Source organism: Zootermopsis nevadensis, unplaced genomic scaffold (assembly GCF_977971745.1).
Source record: "Zootermopsis nevadensis isolate Lab colony 2312 unplaced genomic scaffold, Znev_1.0 Znev_ptg000011l, whole genome shotgun sequence".
Lineage (NCBI taxonomy): Eukaryota > Metazoa > Arthropoda > Insecta > Blattodea > Termopsidae > Zootermopsis > Zootermopsis nevadensis.
This window is the reverse complement of record NW_028259143.1, coordinates 364,566-389,362: the sequence shown is the minus strand read 5'-3', so window position 1 is coordinate 389,362 and position 24,797 is coordinate 364,566. Positions and strand designations below refer to the sequence as shown.

Here is a 24,797-nt window from a genome sequence, read left to right as displayed (position 1 = left end):
GTCACTGAGCCTCGCAGACCTGCGATCTTCTTGAAAGCAGATCGGGGCTGAAGGCGTGCGGTATTCTACGGGACGCGATCACTGGACGGACTGACGGCTTCCCTGGTAGGAAGCGGAATGTTGACGTGGGCCCGCATCACGTGCATAGTCTAGAAGGGCGTGTTCCGGACTGCCACCGGGTATGCGGCAGCGCCACCTACGAAACTTTACTGGCGACACTCTTCAGACATGGACGCAGGCAATTTAAAAAAACTGATTCCAACGTGGGTTCTGTTCCCGGTTAGAAAACGATGTCTTTGTCGTCAATATGTCTCAGTTTTGCGTTGCAACGCGCAAGTCTGGTAGATATTAACCGGTGCTTCAGAAGACCTTACTGCCTCCTTCGTCAGGGCAATCATCGTCATCTTCTTCATCCTAACCACGGGGGTAAAGCGAGAAGAGCGTGAAGCCGATCATTCCCTTCTAGTGCCGATGTGGCATGTCCTTTGCCTTCACCAACAGGCAGTCCAATAGAAGCATGAACACTGACAATTCTAGACAAAACTTAGTAAAACTTTGTTTTTGTTATCCGCTCGCTTTGCGATTTTTACTTGTCTGATGCTGTGTACTTGTTTTGTGGCGTCATATCACGACGTGCATGTTTCAGTGTAGGATGAAAGACGAATTATACTCAGTCGATATGGCAGGACGCTGCAGTTCAAACTACTTGCAAGGGGACTTGAACTTGGCTGGGTGTACGTTTATGGCAATACGAGAATCGCTGTAATTTCATGACGTCGGACTTTAAACATTCTTGCACACTGTCGATGTTGGTATTGTGGGTTGTAACGATATGTGATTGGTAGATACCAACGTTTCGGTGGAACACACAGCCTCCATCTTCACGACTGAATAAATTCCGATGCGCGTTACGAGCTGTCATAGACTGTAACACGTGTTGAGGTCAAGGAATAAATCCGCTTATCAGTGTGTTCAGGACAACATAAAGGTTCGTCGTTGGTAAAGTGACGTATCGGTCACGGAAAAAGCTGTGAAAGGATGGCTTAAGGCCTATCCGAAAACATTTGATTCTGACCTAATAAGAAACCTAGTTAATTGAAAGACAAGGAAATAATGTTGGCCTTTACGTAATCAGTGTGCGAGTCGATATTTTTAATAGATACGAAACTTCAGAAGCAATGTGAAGAGAGGACTGCGGAAGAATCTTCTTCGGTGGCCGAGACCTGCTCCGTGTCTCCTGTATGATTTACACTGGCTCTTCGCGTCGTACAGTTGCACAAAGCGTTTTTCTCGTGTTCCTTCATGCCAACTGCATGATCAAATGTGATCGTCTTCATAGGAACTCCAGCATCAAGATTCTTTTCAACCCGCTCGTTCAGTTCCGCGTTTGTCACGTGAATGCTTTGCAGCTGTAGAATCCGCCATCCCGTTAGCGCCTCTGAAGTAGGAAGTGTCTCGCAGACAAAGCGCGTCTTTTGAGGTAGTCAGAGTCGAACGTCCGTTTTCGCCAGATGCGACTTAAGGCTGCTTAAGATCTTAAAAGCCCGCTTCAATGTCGTATTAACGCTGGACTAGCAGAACTCGAAAGTTCAAAACCACAACACGAAAATTTGCCATTGGACACAGTCCTCAGAAAGTTTCCTCCGCCTTTGATCCTGTCTCACTAAGATGCATCTTAATGTTACCCCCTCCCACTTACTGGTGTGATGTAACAGCAGTTGACCTCGTGACTGCGTTTAGTTTCAGAGCAAACATTTTCGCTCTAAATAACTTCATTAACAGTCTTACGAAGTTTGGTGGTTTCCTGTGTTTCTGTACACACACGTACGCCACAGTGGGGTCATGGTTCGAATCCCACTCGAGGCATGGATGCGTGTCGGCGTCTGTCTCCGTGTAAGCGCGGGGGGGGGGACTGCCCTTTATCCCGTGAATTCTGCCAAGTGATTGTGGACCGAGACACGCCGGAGGGCACAATCCGCGACTGTCGAAGGACAAAGAAGACGAATCTATGGCGCTGATATTAATTGGCTTACAAAGCAGTGATATCTGTTAGAAGCAGTGCAGCCCATTGGAGCGTCGTACCTAACATTGTGGACTTCCAAGAAACAGCTCCAGTGGGTTCTTGAACCCCCCGTTGAGAAACCGTGGTTCACAATACTTGGCGAATCTACTGTGTCATGGAGGGCGAGATGAGTCGTAGTTCGTTCTTACCCTGTCGAAAGCTGCTCAAACCCCGAGTGTCAAGTCATAATGGCGACTAATCTGTTTGAACTTGAGAGTGGATCCGCTCATAATTACCATCATCACGATGATTAATTATGCGGGATAAGGCTTAATCGATGTTCCTAAACCCTGTGCGGTGCTTTGTTCTGCCATACACGATTTATTCGTCTACTCCACTGCCTGCTTCTGTCTTCAGTCTCTGTGTCGTAACAGTCTTCGGTTTGAGAGAAATATTTTACCATTTCACTTTTTATGATCTCTTTGTCTTGTTCGTGACGCTTCGTAACAGTCAGGAGAGGCCGTCAAATCTCCTTCCAGCAGCGTCCGGTCATCCGCTATCCGTTCTCACAGGAACGGACAGCAAGGGGTGCATACGGGATTTTGGTAGGGAATCCTAATGGAAAACGACCAATGGGCAGACCAAGAAGGAGACGGGAGGATAACGTCAAGATGGTCTTAGGGAGGTGGGCTGTGAGGATGGCAAATAGATGGAGTTGTATCAGGATCGTCGCGGGTTCTGCTACCAGGGAGTGAGTGAGTTAGTTAGTTAGTTATGTTGTCACATGCAAATAAAGCAAAGTAACAGCGAATCGAAAAACAGTTGAGCTGAGTGATGGCGTGTCTCTACGGCTCCCAAAACAACTTACCTGACGGACTCGTAAATAGTTTAACTCAAATAGTGTTAAGGCCATTTGTAATGTAAAGTAGCCTGCCGAGTTACTCGTGTCGATTTTAAAGATTCAATTGCAGCGAGCGAGGCCTTTAAATCGGCTTCATGACGTCAGCGCGCGTTGGCGGTGCTCCTGCAGACGAACCAGCGGAAACAGAAAGACCCCGAGGAACGAGGAGGAGACGCAGATCGGTAAAGAAGTGCGAATACATTAAAACAGTGGAGGAGTGGGGGTGGAAATGAAAGCAGTTAAAGGAGCAACAAACAGAACAGAAGAACTTGCAGTGTCAGGGAATAAAAATAAGACACAGGGCGCCCAAAAATAACTGCTACGAATTTTAATACTTGGCAGTTTAGCTTTCTTGCTGAACGGACTGTTGTTTTGGTCCAATATATTACCCCCCCCCCCAAAAAAAAAAAAAAAAAAAAAAAACTAGCGCAATGTTTGTGGTACCTGTAGTCGTAAATGCGATGCTGGAAAACATTATGGAAACTGGGGATAGCGAGCAAGGCCAGTGCAGATTACGCACACGCGACGACTACAGAGCGTTGAACGGAGCTGCGGGTTTTTGTGTTTTAGATCGCAGCAGCTCCAGTTTGAAGTTCTCTGACTTCTCTCTCTGGAATGTCAGTGAATCCAGTCGCTGGTCGAATGTGGCCCTGTTTCAGTTGCCATATTTGCTTTGTTTGTCAACTATTTCCGTAGGTCAGCGCGTGCTGACGTACGTACATGTTTCGTTTGTTGGTAAACACGGCCAAGCTCCGTCCTTTACTTGCCATAGCGAAGTAAATCTGAATTTTTGAACGTGTTGTGAAATGAAAATGGAGAGGAAATTGAAGTCATTTACAAAAATGACTGCAAACGACTTGTCGGTCGCGCTGTCCAGAAAGAAAGATAGCGAAACGTAAAGGAAGCTGTGCCGAAGGCAGGAGGGAATAGTTATTCAAGAAAAATAGTAAGTACGCTGTTGAGGGGGGGGGGGGTCCTGAATGAGCAAAGGTAGACGCCAGCATTCCAACATGCCTCCTCGCTGCCTGAATCAAATCCGTAGCTTGCAGCTTCGCGTTCCGAGACGGGGCCATTGCGACCAGTGCTGGATTCAGTATTGCAGTGGCGGATTAATGTTCCATTGCGTCGCTGAATCTGCCTTTGAGCCGCTTTAGATTGCATTTTTTTATTTTGGGTTTTGACGCCTCGTAGTCTTTGGTTACCGACGTTTCGGAAGACATTATTTTAATATTTTTATGACTTATTTTGCGTGATAGAAGTTATGATAAAGCTGTTGTGGGTTGTACTGTATTACCCGGAGCTACTGATGTAAGTCGATTGGATTATTCAGTTTCAGTAGTTGAATTGTTCGCTAATCCTGCTACAGAACACGCTCTGCAATTAATTGTTAATGGAGGCGCATCTCTCGTGATGTGCGCGAACAGTTGACAAGGCATTCGGCAGTTTTTCTTTGCGTCGCGAGCCCCAGAGAAGAGTAATTGTCCACCTCTGCTCTGGGTCTCTCAGTGTCACGAGCAAACAAGTTTAGTCAACTTTGCATGGTCGTAACTTGTGAGTTGGCGTGATCGCAGAACGTTACGTTGTAAAAGGTAAGAACCACGGCAGTAGAATGCGTTACGTATTGTTTCAGGCGGGCTACAAATTTACCCGTGTTCATAAATCCACCACTGAGAGGAAGGAATGTTCACATTTAGCCGAGACCAAGAATGAACGATATTCGCCATTCGAAGGTCGCCCGCCAACGGCGACGAGCCACCGACTGGCGTGGTCAGACGATGCGCATCTCAGGGATAAACAGACGCGGACAGCCAACAAGAGGTGGTCACTGGTTGGCGGGTGGGACTCTCGTTAATAAACTATCTTGTTATTAACACTCTCAAAGAGCTTGTACGCGTCAGAAATTTCAACCTAATTGCGGAGGTCAAATCAAGGGGGATGATGCACGCACGGATACTTGGCTAACGTGCGCAAAATTATAATGCAAAACCCTTAAGGACACTTCTTGGACCTAGGCGTAGATGTAAATTAACTTTTAACCTTCTGAATATCTAATTCGGTCCGTAATTGAAAGGAAACAACTCTTTGCATTTGTTATCGCTGTTTAGGAAAAAGATAGCTCTTTGTTCTGAGACAAGTGCGAAACACAGAAACACATTCCCTGGGCAAAGGAAAGGGTTTGTGAGCTTTATAAGGATAAAGCAGGGGTGTGAGAGGTTAGAGTGGCGGGATCTTGTGGTTCTGCAGAAGGCAGGGACTATCAGCTTCACAGGAAGGACTCGTAGATGAGGCTCGTGCAGACGGACTGACAAAGTTCAGTTACCGCGGTTGTCTGTCACATAATCTTGTATCTTTATTCGCGACTGTCTCAATTTGCAGCTAAAAGAAAGGTAAATATTACAGAACCTGCCTCATGAAACATTATGGTCGCCTCGTTACGACCATGAAATTCAAGATGATCTTTGGTACTTTCCGCTGTGCTTCGCAGACTGGTTATTAAATCTGTCCTTTGTAATTCTCAGGAAAACGTTCAGGAACTGCATATTTCACAGTGAAGGATTTGTGTGGCGTAGACAAGTTCTGATCGCCCGGAACTCTGTTCGTTAAATAGACAGGTATTTTAATTACCTTGCAGACTTAGCTTCGACTGTGATTAAGATTCGTCATATATGAGCCTAGACCTACAAGTTTTTCTTTTGGCGCGTTCCCAAATAAAGTTACGAAAAGGGCGCATTTACATAGGCATGTCTGTCAGTCGGTCTGCCTACGAATGTATAATAACAACTTCAGAACTGCTAAACCAGGCCTACTATTACTACTATGGCGTAACAGCCCAACATCGAGCCCTAGCCTCCAGGCCTGCCCAACCTTTTTTGTTGTGCGGGCAACATGAAGTTCAATATATAAACTGTGGAATGTATAATACATTAAAAATATACTGATAAAGGTTGGGCTGGCCTGTGTTAGGTTAAGTTCGGTTGGGGTAGGTTAAGATAGGTTAGGTTAGGTTAGGTTAGGTTAGGTCAGTTTACGTTGGGCGTCGTCTTCGGTAAAATTCTGTCCTTCGAAAGCGTCGCTACACATGGCGTCTATTTTGTTTCATCGTGCCCCACGTTATGCCTAGTGAGTAAGCGTCTTATGGCATCACGGCGTGAGGCGTCGCGACGCTAGGCGTCGGTTTTCTGGTTGTGTTTCGTGTTATATGTTCACTTATCTGCTGTAAATTTGGCGTCGAGATTCTAGGCGTCGCGACGCCTGGCGTCGATTTTTAAAGTCGTCCGCAATGTTATCGTAAGGGTTTGGGTCACATTCTTGGGTGTTATGAAGGCGTCTAGATGATAGGCGTCGCGACGCTCGGCGTCGATTTTTAGTTAAGTGTTCAGGGTAGTCTGGAAATTCATGTTCTGTAAATGTGGGGTTATTAGATGGCGTCGCGATGATAGGCGTCGCGACGCCGGGCGTCTATTTTCCTAAAGCGGCTCCAAATTTTATCCGAGTTGTTTGAGTCACAGTTCTAGGGTCTTGTGATGGCATCGCCGCAATAGGCGTCGGTTTTATAATTTTGTCTTAAGCGTCATATGGAGACTTTTCTGCTGTAAATTTTGCGTCTTTGGAGGGCGTCGCGATGTTCGGCGTTGCTATGCCTGGCGTCGATTCTCTGGCATTGACCCCACTGTTATTGATAGGGTTTGCAATTTCTGCTGTATTTAGGCGCCGTGAAGAGCATGTCATGACGTTGGTCACCGTATTATGAAATCGACATCAGGCATCGCGTCGCTGAACGTCTTTGTCATGCATTGCAATGACTCAGTGGCGCCATATTTATTGCAAACAAGTCTTCTGGTGACTTTGGAAACGAATGTACAATACTGACGCCTATCGTGTTGTCTGCCTTTGCGACGACATGATAGAACGTCAGTAATTGACCTAAGCCCTTGGGGATAGTTTGGAGGGATGCCAGGATGTCGCCGTCTGTCGTTGCGACGCCTAACATCGTGACGTCTCGAAACGACGCTAAATTACCGCAGATACATCTCCATATGACGTTGAAAAGGAAACTAGAAACCACCTTCGCGTGTCTTTCGACTCTTCTCAAAGAATGAGCACTGCCGATCTCCGGCGTCAGGGCGTGTGGATTCTAAGCTTCAAATTCATTAAAGTGCAGTGCAAATTCGTTATTCATAGGCGAGTTTTTGAAGTTGGCTGTCTCTCTGGATTTCATGCCTTATAATCTGGTAGATACTGACCGACGTTTCTGGAGAAGCCTTCTGCCCCCTTTATCAGGGCGTTCATTACTGCATATCTACCAGACGACACGGCGCAGTGACACGTATCTTCCCACTTTTGTGCCTCGGAGATCTTTGGCTACCGACGCAGGGAGCGGCTGTCTGTTTTGTCCGCTCCGGAGCCACACAAAGAATAGGCAATGCTTCTGAAAGTCTTTAGCTTTACTGTTGTGGCTTATAATTTGTAATGGAACAGAAGCAGCTTGTTTTGAGGGCCCCTTCTTGCTTCTGAAAATTAATGTTCTTGTTTTGAAAGTGACGAGGAACGCGAAGGCAGGGCTGCAAGATGGACGCCACTCAACCCTTTCTGTCTGCAATCGAGTTATGTTACTGCGTTCTTTGTACAGTGCGCGTGAAGTGAAAGCGTGATGAAGAGGTAGTGTCATTCCGCATGGTTGAACGGATTTTGGTGAAATTTAGTATTGAGAGCTGCGCTGAAAGTTGTGGTCCGTGTCGCTCGCACTTGACGTGAAGCTCGTCAGGGGTTTTCAACCCGCGGCCCACCGATGTCTTTTGTGCGGTACGCTAACGCTTTAGTATCATTCTGTAAGAATATCATTTTTATGATGTGATAATATCAGTCGAATGATTAGTATCGGTAAAATTAGGGAATGTGTGAATCTGTTTTGCCTTGCTTTTTAATAAACTGTAGATCCGGGTGCCCGCGAGTTGATCGATGATCAAGGGTCAGTTTGCCCTCAGATCCCAAAACGTAGCAGATTGAGGTACAAGCCACCTGCACGCGCTTAGTTCCGCCTAGAGAACGGACCTGATCTCGTGAATTGTGGGTCAGCAGTTGAGTGGCCCTGAGATGCCTTCCTCATGTCGTCGGCTCCAAGCTGGTGCCGTGTTTTAAGAAGTGGATAGAATTTCACTCGCTCTATTACAGGCCTGTATCGGGCCACCCGTGTGGTCCACACATCTTCAGGTGACGTCATGGTTCCGGTTGGCGCCGGACCCTGCCCACTGCCCTCCTCCCAACCGCGCCAGAAAGCTTTCTTTAATTCCCAAAAACAGCGTGGGAATGTTTAAGGGATGGCCGGAGGTAACGTGTCGCCTTTATTTAATGTTTAAAGAATGTGATTAGATGAAGGCCGCGGGTTCAACACGCGTCCTGGCTGCATGCAGACTGTCCTGAGTTAGTAGTGAATTAGTGGTTTTCTTCAGCACTCCCCTCTCCCTCCACCAGGTGCTGGAACAATTTCATCAAATTGGTTTCGAGTCTTTACTTCCATTACAGACGTCGGTCAGGTTTGGGGCTTTTTTGAAGCAGACATCCGAACATTGCATTGTCGGATAGTGAACGAGTCCGCCCAGAACAAAGGCAGCTGAATCAGCAGTGTCACGAAAATTACGTCAGATGAGCTGATACATGTCGTGACCCACATATGTCGTAACATTACCACTCCCTACAAGGCGGTGGTGATGTTGGCACCAGGGCAGAAATTAGCCCGCGTTAGAAGAGAGCAGGGCCGTGTTCGCAGTCAACAAGTTAGGAAATGTGCGCACAGCGAAGGACTAGCGATTATGGCGCGTTCTCCGGAATTATAAATTTTACCAGGAGCCCGGAGTTTTCCCGTGTCCGTTATTGTACGAACAGAACCCAAATTCGAATGTACCGACAGGTTACAGTGAAACTACCCACTGTGTAAAAAGTTTAGCAATCCGTTTGTGCGTATAGAAGGGCGGAATTATTTACAACCTGGTGGTAACTACACTCACCACTTGGTTTAAAAATCAACAACTCTGCATTGTGTTTTATGGACTTTATTTGATTCTCAGAATAAGCGTCGATTTCTTCCTTAAACAGCGTTAACCGGCCGATCTTTGTAATGGTGAAGTGCTGTGTTTTCTTCGCGGTACGGACTGAATTCTTAAATGTTGTTTAGACGAGCTCCGGCCTTCAGGTGTTACAAGAGACGAAGTGAGACAGTTGCTCGCAATATTTCATGATTTTTTTAAAACAATTTGATAAAGGAATAATCACTTAAAGAAGGTTGCACTCTTTCCTCCGAATTCAGGTTAAATAAACGTCGTTTCAAGCCTTTTATTCCTTAAGCACAGGCGTCCAACTTGGTGTGAAATTAATTTGGACGTTGTATCTTGAAAATGTTTTGAAGTCAGGGCATTGATTATACACAGGAAACGAGTTGAATTTCTCTCCAACGCGTTGATAGTTTTAAAGAGTTCGGAACAAAGGCGCGTGCCTCAATTTCTTAGATCTTGACACGCACTGCGCATGCTCGTTCTCCGTTCTGTGCGCTTCGTCTTAATTGTTGAGATTCGTATCTGCGCCCAAGCAGGCTCTCTCAGAGTCGATTCCAACTTTCTGCATGACAAAGAGAAGGAAAGTAACAGAAATCGAGAATGGAAATAAAATCTGACTCTCGTTTGGACGCTTCGTACATTGAAGTAACACCTTTCTGTTAGGCGACAAATGTCAACATCACGATTTGCTTGTCGTGGGTGTTTGTTGTTCGCTGCAGTCGACCAGATGTAAAGAGCAGAGGCTTTTATGCTAAGCTTAGAGTCGCCCAGCTGTTCGATAAATGCCTGTTTCGTCATAACATCGCCTTACTTCACGTTGTCCTAGATATTTTGAAGGTCCGGCTGTTTCGAACCGTGAAATCCCCTCAAAGGCTTCTCTCCGTCGCCTGATTACTGCCCTCTCTTGTGTATGTAAAGTGGGCCATAAATCTTAAACTGATAGCAGCACGTTTTATGGGTTTAATGCCTGTCACGTGTTGCTCCTTGTGGTCAACTGTCAGGAGGTTTCGACGTCTGGTGTCATCGGATGTCCAAACGCCATTCAGCATGGCGCAGTTAACGTTGTCTGTCTGTTGGTGCCAAGGATTCATCAGTCAACCGAAAGCCCGAATTTAAATAATTCGTTGACGTGTACATGCGAGTCTTGAGGCAACATTTCAGGGTCAGCGTTCTTCGTCTCGTTCCTCTCCCGGCTCGGACTTTCACTTGCAAGCTGAAGAATCCGCTCGTCATCATCGCCAGGCAGAGTGGTCGGTCACCACAGCCACCTGCTGGCGTCCGAACCTTCCTTTGTTCACCCCTCCGCCCCTCTCCCCGAATACCAACGGATAAAAATTCTTTAGAAACGTTTATTTCTTTCGAGGGTACCGTAATATGTCTGACAGAGGTTCAGTATGGTGGCAAGAGCTTGACCCCCCATCCTGAGTCAGATTAATCCACTCCACACCCGTTTCTTTAAGATCCATTTTAATATTATCCTTAGATGGTGTTTTTGGTCGTGGTTTGCCACCAGTATTTTGAAAGCATTTCCTCTCTTCCCGAAAACTGACTCCATCCATCAGAGTCTTTGAGAAGCTGACAGTTGCCCTTTGGTCAAGTAATTCTCCTATCGTAGGAAACCTGAAGATTCATTACAGTGTTCACAACAGCTGAATTTCCTCGGCCAATTGAATCCAGTGCACCCTATTTCTAAATGCTTTTTTAATATTATCCTCCTTTCTTCGTCTAGGTCACACAAGTGATATTTTCCTTTGAGGTGTGGCCCTCTAGCCACGCTCGTACCGTTGTCCCTGGTTCGTATCTCCCTCATATTGAAGACGATCGACCGGCGGTGACTTGTCGGAACAGGCTTGCCATGTGTTGGGAATGCGTTCACTGCTGTTTGCTTTGACATGCTTCCGCCCCCGCCCCCACACAACAGTTCAATTAGCGACAATAACAATGCAATTAACAGTTCATCAGTTGGTCGACGGTTCTTTCGCAATCTTTCAAAGTCGTTGACTTTTAGCGACTGGAGTTTCTTGGTTGCCCCGTACGTCGAACGCGGGCCCAGTTTCATCACTTCGGTAGTGCACAGGGACTCGCAGGCAAAACGCTGTACGCTTTTCCACGCGCCTTCAGTCGTCAGCCAACTGCGAACAACCACATGCGATTTTATGTGTGAAAGTTGAGGATAAGACGGATCCTGCTTGCCGTTTGTTTGGGCCCACCGAGAGATAACGCGTCTTACGTCGTTGCTATGGCAACTGTTGGTAGCATTGCTTTCCTGGAGCGAGGACATTCGCTGAGCTGCCGCTCACCGGCGCTGCATTCCTCCACCGCCTTAACCAAAGGCAAGCTGCTCGTACAAAGTCAGTCTGTTGTGTGTCTTGGTCGCTGGAGCTTGCGTGCTGCGTCGTAGAAACCGCACGAACGTATTTTTCTTTGTGTCGTGACGAACAATGCCCGTTAATTCTTATGACGAGTGTCAGTGGATTGCAGAAGGATGAGTGGAATGGTGTATTTGTGGCAGTGAAGCCGAAGACCAGGGGATAAATCCATCTGTTTCTGATACGTGTCGTTCCTGCGTCGAGTGAGCGTGACCAACCGTTTCCGAGGGCAGGTGAGCAACATTCCTAGCTCCGTTCGCCGAGCAGAACAAAGTTTGGCCGGCCATCTGTATGACAGGCACCTCGAAGTTGGTGCGGGAGGGGGGGAATTTGTGGCCTCCGACTCGAAGTGCGTCCCTTTTGCTCAGGGGAACAAAGTCAAAATCCTTGTAAGATTTGAGTATGAAGATGGCTGTCTTCTGGGTTGTTGCGCCGTGTAATCCGGTAGAAGTTTACCGACGTTTCAGAGCGATCACCTCGAACGCAATATTTAGTGATACTCTGTATTCTGTAGAAGAAACGTCCGCCAGCCGTTTGTCGCGTGCCCTAGGTTGCAGGTCCTGCGTTGGGCGGTGTTCTGTTTCGGTAAGCGTAGGAACCAGGTAAGTTTTGTGAGGTGTCGGGCGTTCGCTGCCTTTCAGAGCTGGATAATGACGCTGTGATGCCTTATTACTCCAGAAATCACCACTCGTCGCCGTCTTGATATCAGCGAGTTTGTTGTTAGCACAAGGTGACAGTCTTGTAACGCACGCTGTGAATTGTGCAACCATGAAGAATGTCGCATCCATCATTAAGTAAGAATCCTCGGTGACTCCGTCGGTGTAACAGCGCTGCTTCATACCTGAAAAACCCACAAGACGAAAGCGATTCTCGTATGTCGATGTTTATCTTTTACGTTGTACGGATTTGTAGGTTGTACATACCAGCTTTTCGGAGAAGCATAAGACTCCATCTTCAGGGTAAGGATGGGCGTTAGCATACAAGCCGCCGTGAGCACCTCAAAGCTCACATATGCACTGTAATTTTAAAGCCTGGTGGTAACTCTATGTACCACCTTTTTGATGTACAGTAAATATGTAAAACATGATTAAATTCACCCGGAAACTTTTTGGAAATTGATGCGCAGTGCTAAATGAATCAAAATCCATCGAGTGTTATTGGAGGCGAAGCGTGCCTTCTCACATCATTCGAAGGACGCACCGGAATGGCGTTTTCTGTCGTCATAAAGTTCATAACCCAGTGCGTAGCTGAAGCAACTAATAAAGAACTCCAGTGAATGGATTATGATGAACACGTGACAATACCGAAGGGGCGAGGCTGCGTGATTTTAAGGTGCACCAACATGTCGCCCAGTTTTCCTCGTGACAGCGCGGCGTTTGTAACCGGCCGCAAGAAGCTGACGGTCCAGGAGGGGGGGGGGTGTAGGGTGTGCCTTCCTGTATGCTTCACGTCCCACACTTTCCTAGGTTCACGGAGACGATCAAGTATCGTTGAAGACAAATTAAAGTGAACAGGCTGAAATAGGGTGTTCCGAAATGGTGGGTTATTCACATCTGCGACGACGTTGGTAACGACTTTTGATTTCTCGAGGACCTGAATTAATTGCCCGAACACCACGTCGTGAAGATGTGCAGAGCGAGTGGAGGAGACGCGCCGCGTATTCCACAGAGTTTGGCACTGGCGCGTGTGAGAGTGGCCAGGTTCACCCCCGGGCGAATTCTGACTGAGTGGGTGGTCTCAGGGCCGGTCTGAACACAGCAGTGACGAAGGGAAACATCCCTTGTTCCTCCCCAACCACCAAGTTACCTATGGCATTAGGTCTGTGCCGTTTGTGACGTGATGTACCTCGTTTTTGTGCTACAGCAAAATTGGTGATTGTTCTCTACAAAACGCATCATTTAAATGTCGTGGCAGATTATGTTACTGTTCTCTGTGGCACTCGACCTTCGCAGAGGTTTAAGATTAAGTTCCACCAGAGTTGCTGGTTTTACTTAGGCGCGATCATCGTGAGGTATTGGTGGCGTTGCTAAGCGAAAGTAAGGGTGGAGGATGACCACTTGCGTTATATCTTTGTCTGTCTGTCTGTCTGTCTGTCGAGGCTGGGGGCCGAGTGGCCCAAGCGTCAGAAACGAAAATTTTCCACGCTGGGTAAACGAGGACGTGGGGAAGTGAAGTTCCCTCGCGCTGCTCTCAGGCAGCCTTGGTTGCGATTTGTAGTGCCAAATGTCGGATGTGAAGGCAACGGGTGACGTTGAGTCTTGAACGGTTCGCCTTGCCACGAAGTACGTATGCAACCTGTACGGCAGGCAGCAACATGCATTTTTTTCTAATGCAGTCATCTAGTGCAGTGTTTATCAACCGATGGTTCGCGAAACGTTTGCTAACGAAAGGCATTTTCTTCCTTAAAACTGTTGGGACAACGTGATTACAAATACAGAAAACTTGTTGAGTGGGAAAGGACGACAGTCGCATTGATGTCTTACGTTTATATCATCATCACACGAAACATCTTTGGCGTAACATTTAGTCTCGTTAAATATAAATTTTCACTGTGGATTCGTGTGTAATTTTAGTGGCATAAGAAATTTTGAAACAAACAAGGAGATGCTTTGTCTCCCTTGCTCTTTAACTTTGCGCTAGAATACGCCATCAGGAAGGTCCAAGGTAGGCAGGAGGGTTTGCAATTGAACGGGACACATCAGCTATTGGCATATGCTGATGATGTTAATTTATTGGGGGACGATATAAATACAATAAAGAGTAACGCAGAAGTTTTACTAGAGGCTGGTAGACAAGTGGGGCTGGAAGTAAATTCAGAAAAAACTAAGTACATGTTAGTATCTCGTCATCAGAAGACAGGCGGGCAAAATTATCTTAGGGTAGCTAATAAATCCTTTGAAAGGGTTACAAAGTTCAAATATTTGGGAACAACAATAACAAATCAAAATGATACTTGTGAGGAAGTTAGGAGGAGACTAAATTCCGGAAATGCTTGCTACTTCTCAGTCCAAAATATTTTGTCTTCCCGTCTGATTTCTAAGAACCTGAAAATTAAAGTATACAAAACAATAATCTTGCCTGTTGTTTTGTATGGGTGCGAAACATGGTCTCTCACTCAGAGGGAGGAACACAGATTGCAGGTGTTTGAGAATCGGGTGTTGAGGAGGATATTTGGGCCTAAGAGGGAAGACGATGGGGCGTGGAGAAAACTGCACAATGACGAGCTTAAAAATCTGTACTGCTCCCCCAGTATTGTGAGGGTGATTAAGTCGAGAAGAGTGAGATGGGCGGGACATGTAGCGCGCATGGATGGGACAAGAGGTGTGCACCGGGTACTGGTTGGGAAACCTGAAGGGAAGAGACCGCTGGGGAGACCTAGACGTAGATGGGAGGATAATCTCAGGCGGGATCTATCCGAGATAGGAGTTGAAGGAAACTGGATTTTGTTGGCCCAGGACAGGGTCCGGTGGAGGGCTTTGGTTAATTCGGTGATGAACCTTCGGGTTCGGTAAGCCATCTAGTTAGTTAGTTAGTTAAGAAATTTTGAATAAACAATTATTCTATTTGGTACGACAGTATCGTCGAAATAATTTCGGAATCTCGTTTCTCTGTGTCCCTTAAAGTTATGTTAGGGTTGTGGGATGACGTCTGCCAGCATCCACCATAACATCTCAGAAGACATCTTCGTACTCTTCGCCGTGAGACCTAGAACCCTATTTGCTGTCAAAACATTTTTGCCTTCACTGCGTTGCTATGAACATCAGGGGACCTTTGAAGAGCCCTCTGGCCCAGACGTTTTTGGGATGTTGTGTGAGCCTCGAGTTGAAGGTTGAATCTGACATTAGCATTAATGAATGAATATTTAACATTCTCATTACAGCAGTTGTGTGAGTCCGCTCCTAAAGTGGCCAGTCTTGTTTGCCCCTGGCAGCCATTGCGTGTGTGATACACGCAATGGCTGCTTTTCATAGTTGAACGTTTCTGAATTGTTTTTCGAAACATTTTTCTATAAATGAGGCTGAATTTTCATGTATATTGTGACTGCGCTGTTTCATAAACCACGGAGTTGGTGGAAAAGTTACCGAGTGTGTGGCAACGTTTCATGTGGTCCGGTAGAAGAATTTTACCGACCGCAAATCTCCCCCTCTTTGATTTGGTCGTTGTAATGATATTTGGTGAGTGCAGATTATGAAGGTTTTCTTCTCCCTCTTGCTTGGGATGTTGCCCTCGGAACTGTCTGGGTCAGGCGCCCCAGCAGTTATTTTAATATAATGCAGAGGAAAGGACAAATTTCTGTCGGGTGGGAAGAAACCTCGTCGTCGTGCCTTTGAAGAATGTTCGAGAGGCCTGAATAGCGGAAGGCAGCTCGGAACACCTGCGCGTTTTTCTTATCCGGCGTTTGAAAGAAGCTCGAAGAATACCGGACCTCACTCACATCAGTTCCGTTTCTTTGAAGGCCAAGTATCCGAGGGATGGTTTAGCCGTTCACAGCGCGTGTTTGGTTAGGTCTGCTGCAAAGACATTTGGGCGTAAGAGTCAATACGGTATTTTAAGAAAATGTTTTAAAAAATTCCATGTGCATTTCCTGTCTCCTGACATTCGAGCGGCAGTGTTTGTTAAAGATTGTGGAAGGTTCTCTTTGAATAAGGAAGCCAGTGGTCTCACTGCAGTGTACTGAAGTAATTTGTAGTGGCCTTGTTTATTAACGTTCGTACGGTAAGGTACAGGATTGGTTTTGAAGCCACCGCGAAGGATGCGGGCTGGAAAAGAATAACTATACGAAATTGTAGTTGGAACTCGTGAAAGGAACAGGACATTTCTGAGAGCGGATGGGATGATATGAAAATTGATATTAACAGTAATACCAGCTAAAGGACGATTCTGCTCAACTAAGTCGTCGAATTACGAGGAAAATGCTTCTTCTGTTTCTGTTTGTGTTTGTGCTGCGTGGCCTCCGCGCCCATGCCTTCAGAAGGGAGCACAATTAAGCATAATAAATTAATTTACAGTAAGGACTGAAAGACCCAGGCTGGTGTACGTAATGAAGTCACGTGTCAGGCATTTCCCAGGCGAGGGACACCGGAAATGTCTGGGGCCTGTCGTTTGAAAGTTCTTCGGTGTAAGAGGATCTTGGTGCAAGAATGAGTCATGTGAGCTCCATTTCTGTCTGTTATCTCGCACTTCAGTCGAAACAACGTTCGCACGTACTAGGTCACAAAACACGTGACTGGAGATTCGATCAAACGGCGATAATATTTAGTTTTGAAAGTCCTGTTGTAACGTTTCGAAACCAGCAGTCCATCTGGAGTACAGCATGTTTCGAATATAAATGTATTGGACCGCATGTGGCACGCGGGCCGTGAGTGCATTCCACTCGATCTTCCTACAGGCGCACGGAGAGGCGAAGAACCTGTCACTGGACCGTCTGCATTTCAATACAGGGCGTGTGAGTGGGGAGCAGTGCTAATTGGTCGTCAGGTGTTGTCCGCAGCTGCACCTGTAAGCCGTTGTGTTTGTGCTTACACTTTACTTCTAACTGCACACGTTAAAGGGAACTATGGAGTGAATCCTTCATTCTGTTTTCCTGGACGGATTTCCACCTTGAACGAAATTACAGTTGGCCTGTCTCAAGTCAACTTCACTGGTAGAGAAGAGGCTTTTCAAGCGAAAGGGAAACCGATCACGTTGGTGGGGGAGGGGGGGTCCTTCGTGCTAAGTAACTTCATGGAACAGCCTTTCTTGAGAAGCTAATGGTCGCTCAGATGGTTGAGAAATTCTCCGCCTCTCTGGAGCGCGGAGAATCGTCATTATCCTGTCCGCCACTGGACCCTTTCCAGAGCATCTTACCCACCAGGCAAGAAAAAATAATAATTTTAATCCACCTTAGCAGCGACACACTGCCCGAAAGTTGTAATTCGTTAGGAACCGAAGGGGTGTACAGATGTGAAGAGACGATTCAGAATGAGTCTGTGAGGTCGTAACGGGGTTGAGTCGTCGGGGTGTAGTTTATAAATTGCAACAGTTTTGCTTTGCAGAATCTTGGTCCTCCTCGCTGCCAAGGCTCCTTTCAGTTCAGCTGTCAGAACAGTAGAGCAGTTGTAAAACCCTGAAATGCAGGCCATTTCCGACCACACAAATGTAACTGAATAGCCTCCCTTCTAGGAAGGGATCAGGGGTTTATGGCAGGGTGGGACAACACCTAACAAATTGAACAGCGCATTCAAGGACGTCATCATTCTATCTTCTGGGTTGTAGCGCCGTCTTCCTTAGTCTTGCTGCGACAACTCATCGCCCTGACGATGGAGGCAGCAAGGCCCTATGAAACGTTGGTATACTTGTACCAGACTACACCGGACACGCTTTACAACGTCTGTGTGGAAATTCCAGTATTGCCAATGGTTCAATGCTTGTGTTGCAGCCTACGCAATTATTATCGAATCTGTGATGCATTTTATCGATATGCTGTATAATTATAACCCACGTTATTGACCACTGAAGTATGAAAGACCGTGTTCAGATAAAGGTTAAGTCCCTTGCTTAACCAAGCACCACGCCATGAACATGCCTGTATTTTCAAGTACCGCTCCGTTAAGGCGTATGGGTCCTGGGATTGAGCCCCAGATGCACATTGCTTAGGAGGTTGGCTGGGCTCCAGAGCCGGTAAAGAATTTTGCTGGAATTCACAGTAGAAAAACGTGTTGCTGCAGTTTGCATGACGCTGGAACTTAGGAACTTCTTTTTTTGTAGAAATCATTTGCTTTTGTTTGCGCAGTGAGTTGTAGGCGGTTGCTGTGGGCTGGGCGAGTTGCCAGAATGCATGCAGACGGAGTAGGAGATGGGTTGACAGATGAAGATGGGCCTTAGACGGAGGTTGCGAGATGGGAGTTGCATTTTGGCATTACCACCTGGTCTCGATTTCTTGGTTATTGCGCCGTGTAGTCTGGTAGAAATCTGTCAGACTACGCGGCTCAGTAACCCAGAAGACAGCAATCTTCAGACTCACCGCTGTCGAAACCTCAAATCCTACAGTTGCTGAAATTATTTCTGACAGTCAGCGTCTGTTTCCTTCTGAAATAGAACTTTTGATCTCTTGATGATCCATTTAGTTCAGTAGAAAAGCACAGTAGGGCGCAGATGGGGGATTAAAAATTGGGACACGCTGTAGCAAGCAGCTAGCTACTTGTATCCTTTTGTAAATCGACCCTAATAATAGTTAAAAGTACCACTTTCACCCTCAATAAACCTTTTAATGCATTCGACCCCAGTATCTTCTAAAACCATTACTATTAGCCTGTTCTACAGGGCGAGATTGTGATGCGTGCTGCAGGCTTAATGTCCATTTGCAGTGCTTCGTCATGTGCACTCCGGGGGGTGTCAGGGCAGTCCGTCGGTCTTCAGGGTAAAAAGTGAAGGTAAAGTACCCCTGCTGGTTAATTAAGCAGCACCCCATGAAGACGTATGGGGAGTGGGGAATGGCTCCACGTGTTCTTTACTATAATAGAACACTGCCGCCATTATCTGCGTCACCTGGCCACAGTAGCGCGAATAAGTCGAGGACCTATTCCGTCGTTGCTTAGCAAGTACAAGATTCAAAGCTTCTCGGACTTCTGAAGGCCAGCAAAGCCTGGTACTCGTTTCATGGAAAATTAATAAATCGTACGCTCTTAACCATGACCCGTGCACATATTAGTAGCCCGTTTACAACATGTTTCGGCCGGTAGCGGCCATCTTCAGGTACCTCGAACCAAATTAGAAGTAACTGAAAATAACCAATGCATTTATCGTAGCAATCTGTACTTAGAGACAAACCATTTAGCCCACAGGCAACTTTTATGGTTTCACTTCGAAGGATTTGGTTCAAGTTCAGTTGAGTAGTTAATTCGTTATGCTCTTGGCTTTGTTGGTGTGTCAGTGGGGTCCGTCCTCTGCTTTCACCCGTGCACACTGCGTTTTGATCCGTCTTGATTAATTGGTCTACGTGCCTTATTATTTTTGTAAAGAGATTTTGTTAATGGCTTCATATTGTATTACTTTGTTAAATTAAGGCTGCCATAACATGATTTGCCCTTATTCAGTGTACGATACCTCTAATGATTTACATTATATTTTTTTTATATTTTCACCATTGTTCCTTATTTATGTTTATAGAAAGGAAGAACGAAAGATATAAAGACGAAAACCAGTGCTTCTGTGATTAACTAAAATTGTATTTTCCCCAATTTTGCTATTATTAAAAGTTTTCATTAGATAATTGTTTAGGCTGCGTGATCTGATTTCTTATAGAATTGGATCGATTGTATCGGTTACCATTTCTAATAGCAAACGATTGATCGATTGAAATCTTAACAGAATTACTTACATTCTTTGTTTGTAGTCTTGTGTTCAGACCAATAGGTGAGCAATTTCGTCTTCAACATTGTTACCGGACCATCGCGTCTTTAATGGACATCTGATCTTCGTGTTTGGATGGGTCCACATGCAAAACCTTGTCTAAATAAATACGTGGACTCTGCTGGCTGTGAACTAAAATGAAATAAGATATTGTCTAACCTGTAATAAAGGTTGATGTTTGCTTCCGAATATTGTTTCCAATTCATGTTTGCTTTCATTCGAAAATGCCTGAAAGAATGACGCGTCGAGCACTTCATTTGTTTATGTTAGAAGTCTTGTAGCGATGTGATGACGCGTGTGAAATTAATAATGGGTCAACGGATTGAACGTCGCAGTTGGACGCTTCCCATGTTCTCGTGACACATCTTTGGCGTTTAGTACGCGGTAGGGAAATCTGTTGGAAAATGTCGCCTTGGAAGACCAAGAAAGAGGTAACATAAGCAAAGTTGGATCGTGCTTTCGTGTGGGCGTTACTGAACTTCCAGCGAGATTAATTGCCGTGGTGTGGCTGGAACTCTGGTTTGAATCTGTGAACCGGTTACCGGTACATTGATTGTTTTTCCCAGGGTAGCTCAGGCCAGTAGGTCACTTTTCAGCAGACCCGTCCTGTTTATTACACATTTTCCGATCCACGACTCATAATGACGTTCCGTACTTCACAAGCCACTGACTCTGGGAGCATGAGATCCTGAAGATGCTGACTGATCGATGCCCCAGTTACCTACAAACGTCAAATGCCTTAGCAGGTGGGCTCTGCGACGGTTATCGTGATTATTCATAATCTGGATGGATGACAGGGGTTCTGTTCCCAGGCCAGTGGCCTGGTCCTCTCTTCTCAGTCAGCTGTCCTGACCACTCACCTCCGTCTAGTGTCGAGGCAAAGAAAGCGTGGAGCTATGCCTCCACTCTTCCATACGTATTCATGGCGTGGTGCTGGAGTGTGGGGGCAGAATTATGTTTGCCTTCAAAATTGGGCCCCTTGGCCTTCCGAATTGCTTCATAGAGTGTGAGTTTCCTTAAAGGGCTGCTACTATCGTAAAACCGCGTACAGACAGATTCCAACGTGCAGCACTGACTAATTGATCAATTAAATAATTCCATGGAACAGGGTCCATCTTGAGAAATAATTTCCCTCCTTTTTTTCGAAGCCAAAAGGTGGAGGCGGTGAGCACCTCTGAAACGTCGGTCTGTTCTTTCCAGACTGCAGAGCCTATCATTCCAGAAGATAACCATCTTCATAATCGCCTCCGTGAAAATCTGGAATCTCAGCAAGTTAAAAAATGTATCAGCTCTCGAGGGCATTACAGCAGTGCTCGGGAGTCAGTGGATAAAGCCTTCGTGTTGTCTGAAGGCGGTGTTGAGGCGGGGCCATAGTACGTACAGTCTGCGCAAGCGCGGACCCAGTTCTCTCACGACATGTATCATAGTAATTGTCCCATTGTTCTCATAAAATTAACTTTCAAGGCCGCCTCAGATACTTCGTCCCAAATTCTGATACGTCTAGTTAGCGTTGAGAAATAATTGTCGCTGACAGTGCATTCGTGTTCACAGCTCACGTAAGTTGCACCAGGGCGCACACTGGTTATGCAGCTGACACCTGAAATACGTCTCCTGATAGATACGTTTTAATCTCGCTACGAAAGAAAATGAGGCCTTGAGGTATAGCTCGTCTATTTCGGATGTAACTCAGTTACTTCGCAGCAATGCATTATGGGACAGGAGGCATGCGGTCTTGCGCCGTATTTCCATCAAGAACGGTCGTAATTCTGATATTGAACTTCCCCCTTCCACCCTGACGACTAATCTACGAGTGGTGGTCTGCGCGTAGGAGGTAACTATATCGGACAACGTATAATAGTCGTACTGTGACGTCCTTTTACCTGCCCATGTAAGTTGTACGTACACAAAAGAGAAACATCCAATACGTTTATTGGTATGGTTTCCAGTATGTTGACTAGGTTCTATTTTTAATGCGCAAGGTCGGAAAATGCGTTCGTAGTAATGATATGCTGAAGGCTGGTATTTTATTTTATTCAGCGATGCTCTAGTGTATTGTGACGGTAGTGAGTAGCGAATTTGGGGCCCACTCTGTAGTCGCTAGGTCATAACGCGGCCGGAGCGTGGGCCTACATGATACAGTCTTGTATGATGGGTGAATAAAGACAAGGCAGAGTGGATTTACGATGAAATCTTTCACATCTCAGTTTTAGCTATCAGTTGACGGTATTAGGTACAGTTGAACGCAAATCGGATTCGCCTGGGCTTAGTAGAAATCCGTTCGCTACCCACAAAGTTTTCATTGAGCATCAAGCATCTCTGAAACGTCGGTTAACTTCAGCCAGACTTCACGGCGCAGCGTCCCAGAAGACAGAATTTGTACGTCATACCTGATAAAACCTTGGGATGATTACCGAGATTAAAAAGTAGCCAAAAATCAAAGTCCTGAAACACAGATGTGACCTCCGTCAAGGGCACTCAAAGACCAAAAAATGTTAAGTTTATAACCCTGCAGCTTGTTGAGGAATTTTAGCACGCGCCTACAAAAATATCTCAAATGGAGGAAATATGTATTGTACCTCGGGCATTGGATAGAAGCGTATCACGCGATGGCCTCGTGTTCCAGCAGTCTGTGCCCTCCGGAACAAACTCTAACGCGACTTCAGACTAATTTTCAGTAAGCAAACAGTAATAAAATGGTATCCATCTTGTGAATGCACACAGTAGCTACGCCCGTCAGACGCACCCTCAAGGCCTAGAGAAATAACACGTTACCAGGAGGCGAGCTGCAAATTCTTCTCCTGAGGAATTACACTTCTTGGAACGCGAGGTTATTCCAGTCCTGAGTCTGCAGTAGGGAGTATGGCAAGCAAGCATTGCCCGTCTCTCGGGAACAGGTATTCAGCAGAAACCGCTCGTATCTGCCTTCCGGCTCCGACCGTCTTCTTACGGAGCTTTCGTTAACAGAAGGCGCGAAGAACAGAACCTCCGGGTAACAACTGAAAGTGTCGGAACCAGCGGTTGGTTCTTCGCCTGTCCCTGCGGCCATCAAAGAATAAATGGATCACGAAATTTAGACTTGAAGCAGTACAAATGGCGTGTTTAGGCTGCGTTAAGAGATGCTCCAGCTTTGACAAAGTTACAACCGCAGACATACCCGAAGAATTAAATATTTATTCGCTGAATACAAAAACTGACTTGGTGCCGGAACTTCCAGTTATCTTACCATTCAGTTACCATTCGGAAGAAGGTTGGGTCTATGCTAGTCCCCTTTCCGAGATAGTCGGAAGGCCCATGACTTGAAAGGGATTTGTCAGGATCGTGGATGTTGTCCCATTGAAGTGTGAAACGAAGTCGGGTGTTCACTTCTGGACTTGGCTGGAAGGAGGAGAATCCTTGGTGTCTTCCTCTGTTCTTTTCGTCTCAGAAATCGCTCATAGGATGCTGACACCAGCTCTGTGCAGTGCCTGTGATGACGTCACTGTGCGAGGGCTTCTCAGGTAACAAGAGAGGTGAAGGCCGTGTAGGTAAAATATTTTATGGTCGCCGCTTCGCGTTAAAGAATAAGAAAAGAGAGCAACAAAGGAAAACCACGTGTAATCGCTCGATCCTGCATTCCAGGACGTTCGTCCGTCTGTGTTACACAATACCACGGCGATCCAGCGCCTGAAGACGGCCAGAGATTTGTAAAGAAGCGAATAACCATGGGCTTTGCACTGCCTTTGAGTTTTGTAGTAGGAATCTGGCTACGCCACTCTTTTCGAAGCATCAGAGTTTCTGTATTTCGGTCAGCAAATTATTTTATAGTAAATAAATACTCGTTCACCATTAAAATTTGAGTGGTTACTACAAGTTTAACATCCATTAGCGTTCTTGCCCACAGAGTGTATTTGCGTGTTCCGTACGTTTCTCGGAATAAACGGCGATTATACCCTAAGCAACGCTAACCAGTTGATCCTTGTAACGGATACGTGACGTAACACCACTTGCATTCCTTCGGATTAAAAAATGCATCCTGCGTGTATTCATTGTCAGCTAGGAACGGGCTGGCTGCCGTGATTGTTTCTGTTCCAGACTATCAAAGTTTGAATTGTGGTACGGTTTCTGCCCTGAAGATGGAAGCAGCACGTCCTTCCGAATCATTTAAAAGAGTACACAGTTCAGAGCACGAAAATGTGACGATGGAGACAGAATGTTCCTCCGAAGCGTTGCTGTCTGCGTAGAAGAACAACTTCGACAGTGGACACACATCATCTCGATTAACATTATTAAACCCTCGCTGATATAAAACAGTGTCAGTAATAAGTTTGAACGCTGTTGGGTTGTCGTGAGCTGGTTACGGCTCCAAGGAGATCAGTACAAGAAAGACCAGGTGTGCGCTGTGTGGAGCCAATAACCTACTGGTCCTGCATTCAGGGTGTGTGTGTGCGCTGGGGCCGCTGGATGTCGTAGCAACCCGGAAGACGTTCTGTGCCGTCATTTTGTAATTAGCTCCACGAATCTCAGGCCCGGGCGGGCACTGCCGATTCTTTTACGTCGCTGATGTGCAGGGAATCCTATTGACCAATCACAAGGGGCGTCGTTTGTCGCAGATCAAAATTAAGATCTGTCCTTTGTAGTGTTTTGGAACCAGGAACCATTTGTTGCGAATCCTGGTTTCATTTAAGTTAGTGTTTTTGTGCGTGCGTGTTCAGAATGAAAACAAACGTTATTTCGCCGGCACACGTGAAAGCTGCAGTGACATCTATCGGCCTGCTGCTGACTCACTTTTGACAAACTTTGACATTTTGTTGTTCACTTCGTTAACATCTGAAAGAAGACAAAGACACTGACATTTCTACTGGTCGCCCTAACAAAGGTTTTACTGTTTATTTATCCAGAATAGGCTCGGGTTAATTGAGGGTGAGGTCGGTTCGCAGTCCAGGAGAAGGTTGCACTAGGTCGACGCGGAACCAAGTTTGAATCGCTTACAGAAAATCCTTTATAGGCGATGCAGAGTCGTTGGTTCGCCGCTAATTAAGGAGTTGCTCGTCGTCGCAGTTTGAGTGGGAAGTTTGCAATCTGCTAGACGCGATCTGGCTTAAAAT

At 46.1% G+C, this 24,797-nt stretch overlaps 1 protein-coding gene across 3 annotated transcripts in view; it reads left to right on the top strand.

Moving 5' to 3' along the window:
- The window catches only part of Shrm (shroom), a 109,708-nt gene that overhangs the window by 45,979 nt on the left and 38,932 nt on the right, over nt 1-24,797 (top strand). Inside the window, exon 1 of one of the 3 annotated variants that reach the window (XM_022081120.2) lies at nt 11,279-11,555. The exons of the other annotated variants lie outside the window; for them this stretch is intronic. The gene's annotated coding sequence lies outside the window, so the exon portion shown is untranslated. Of the gene's footprint in view, nt 1-11,278; nt 11,556-24,797 lie in introns of those variants that run through there. 3 annotated transcript variants of the gene reach the window in all.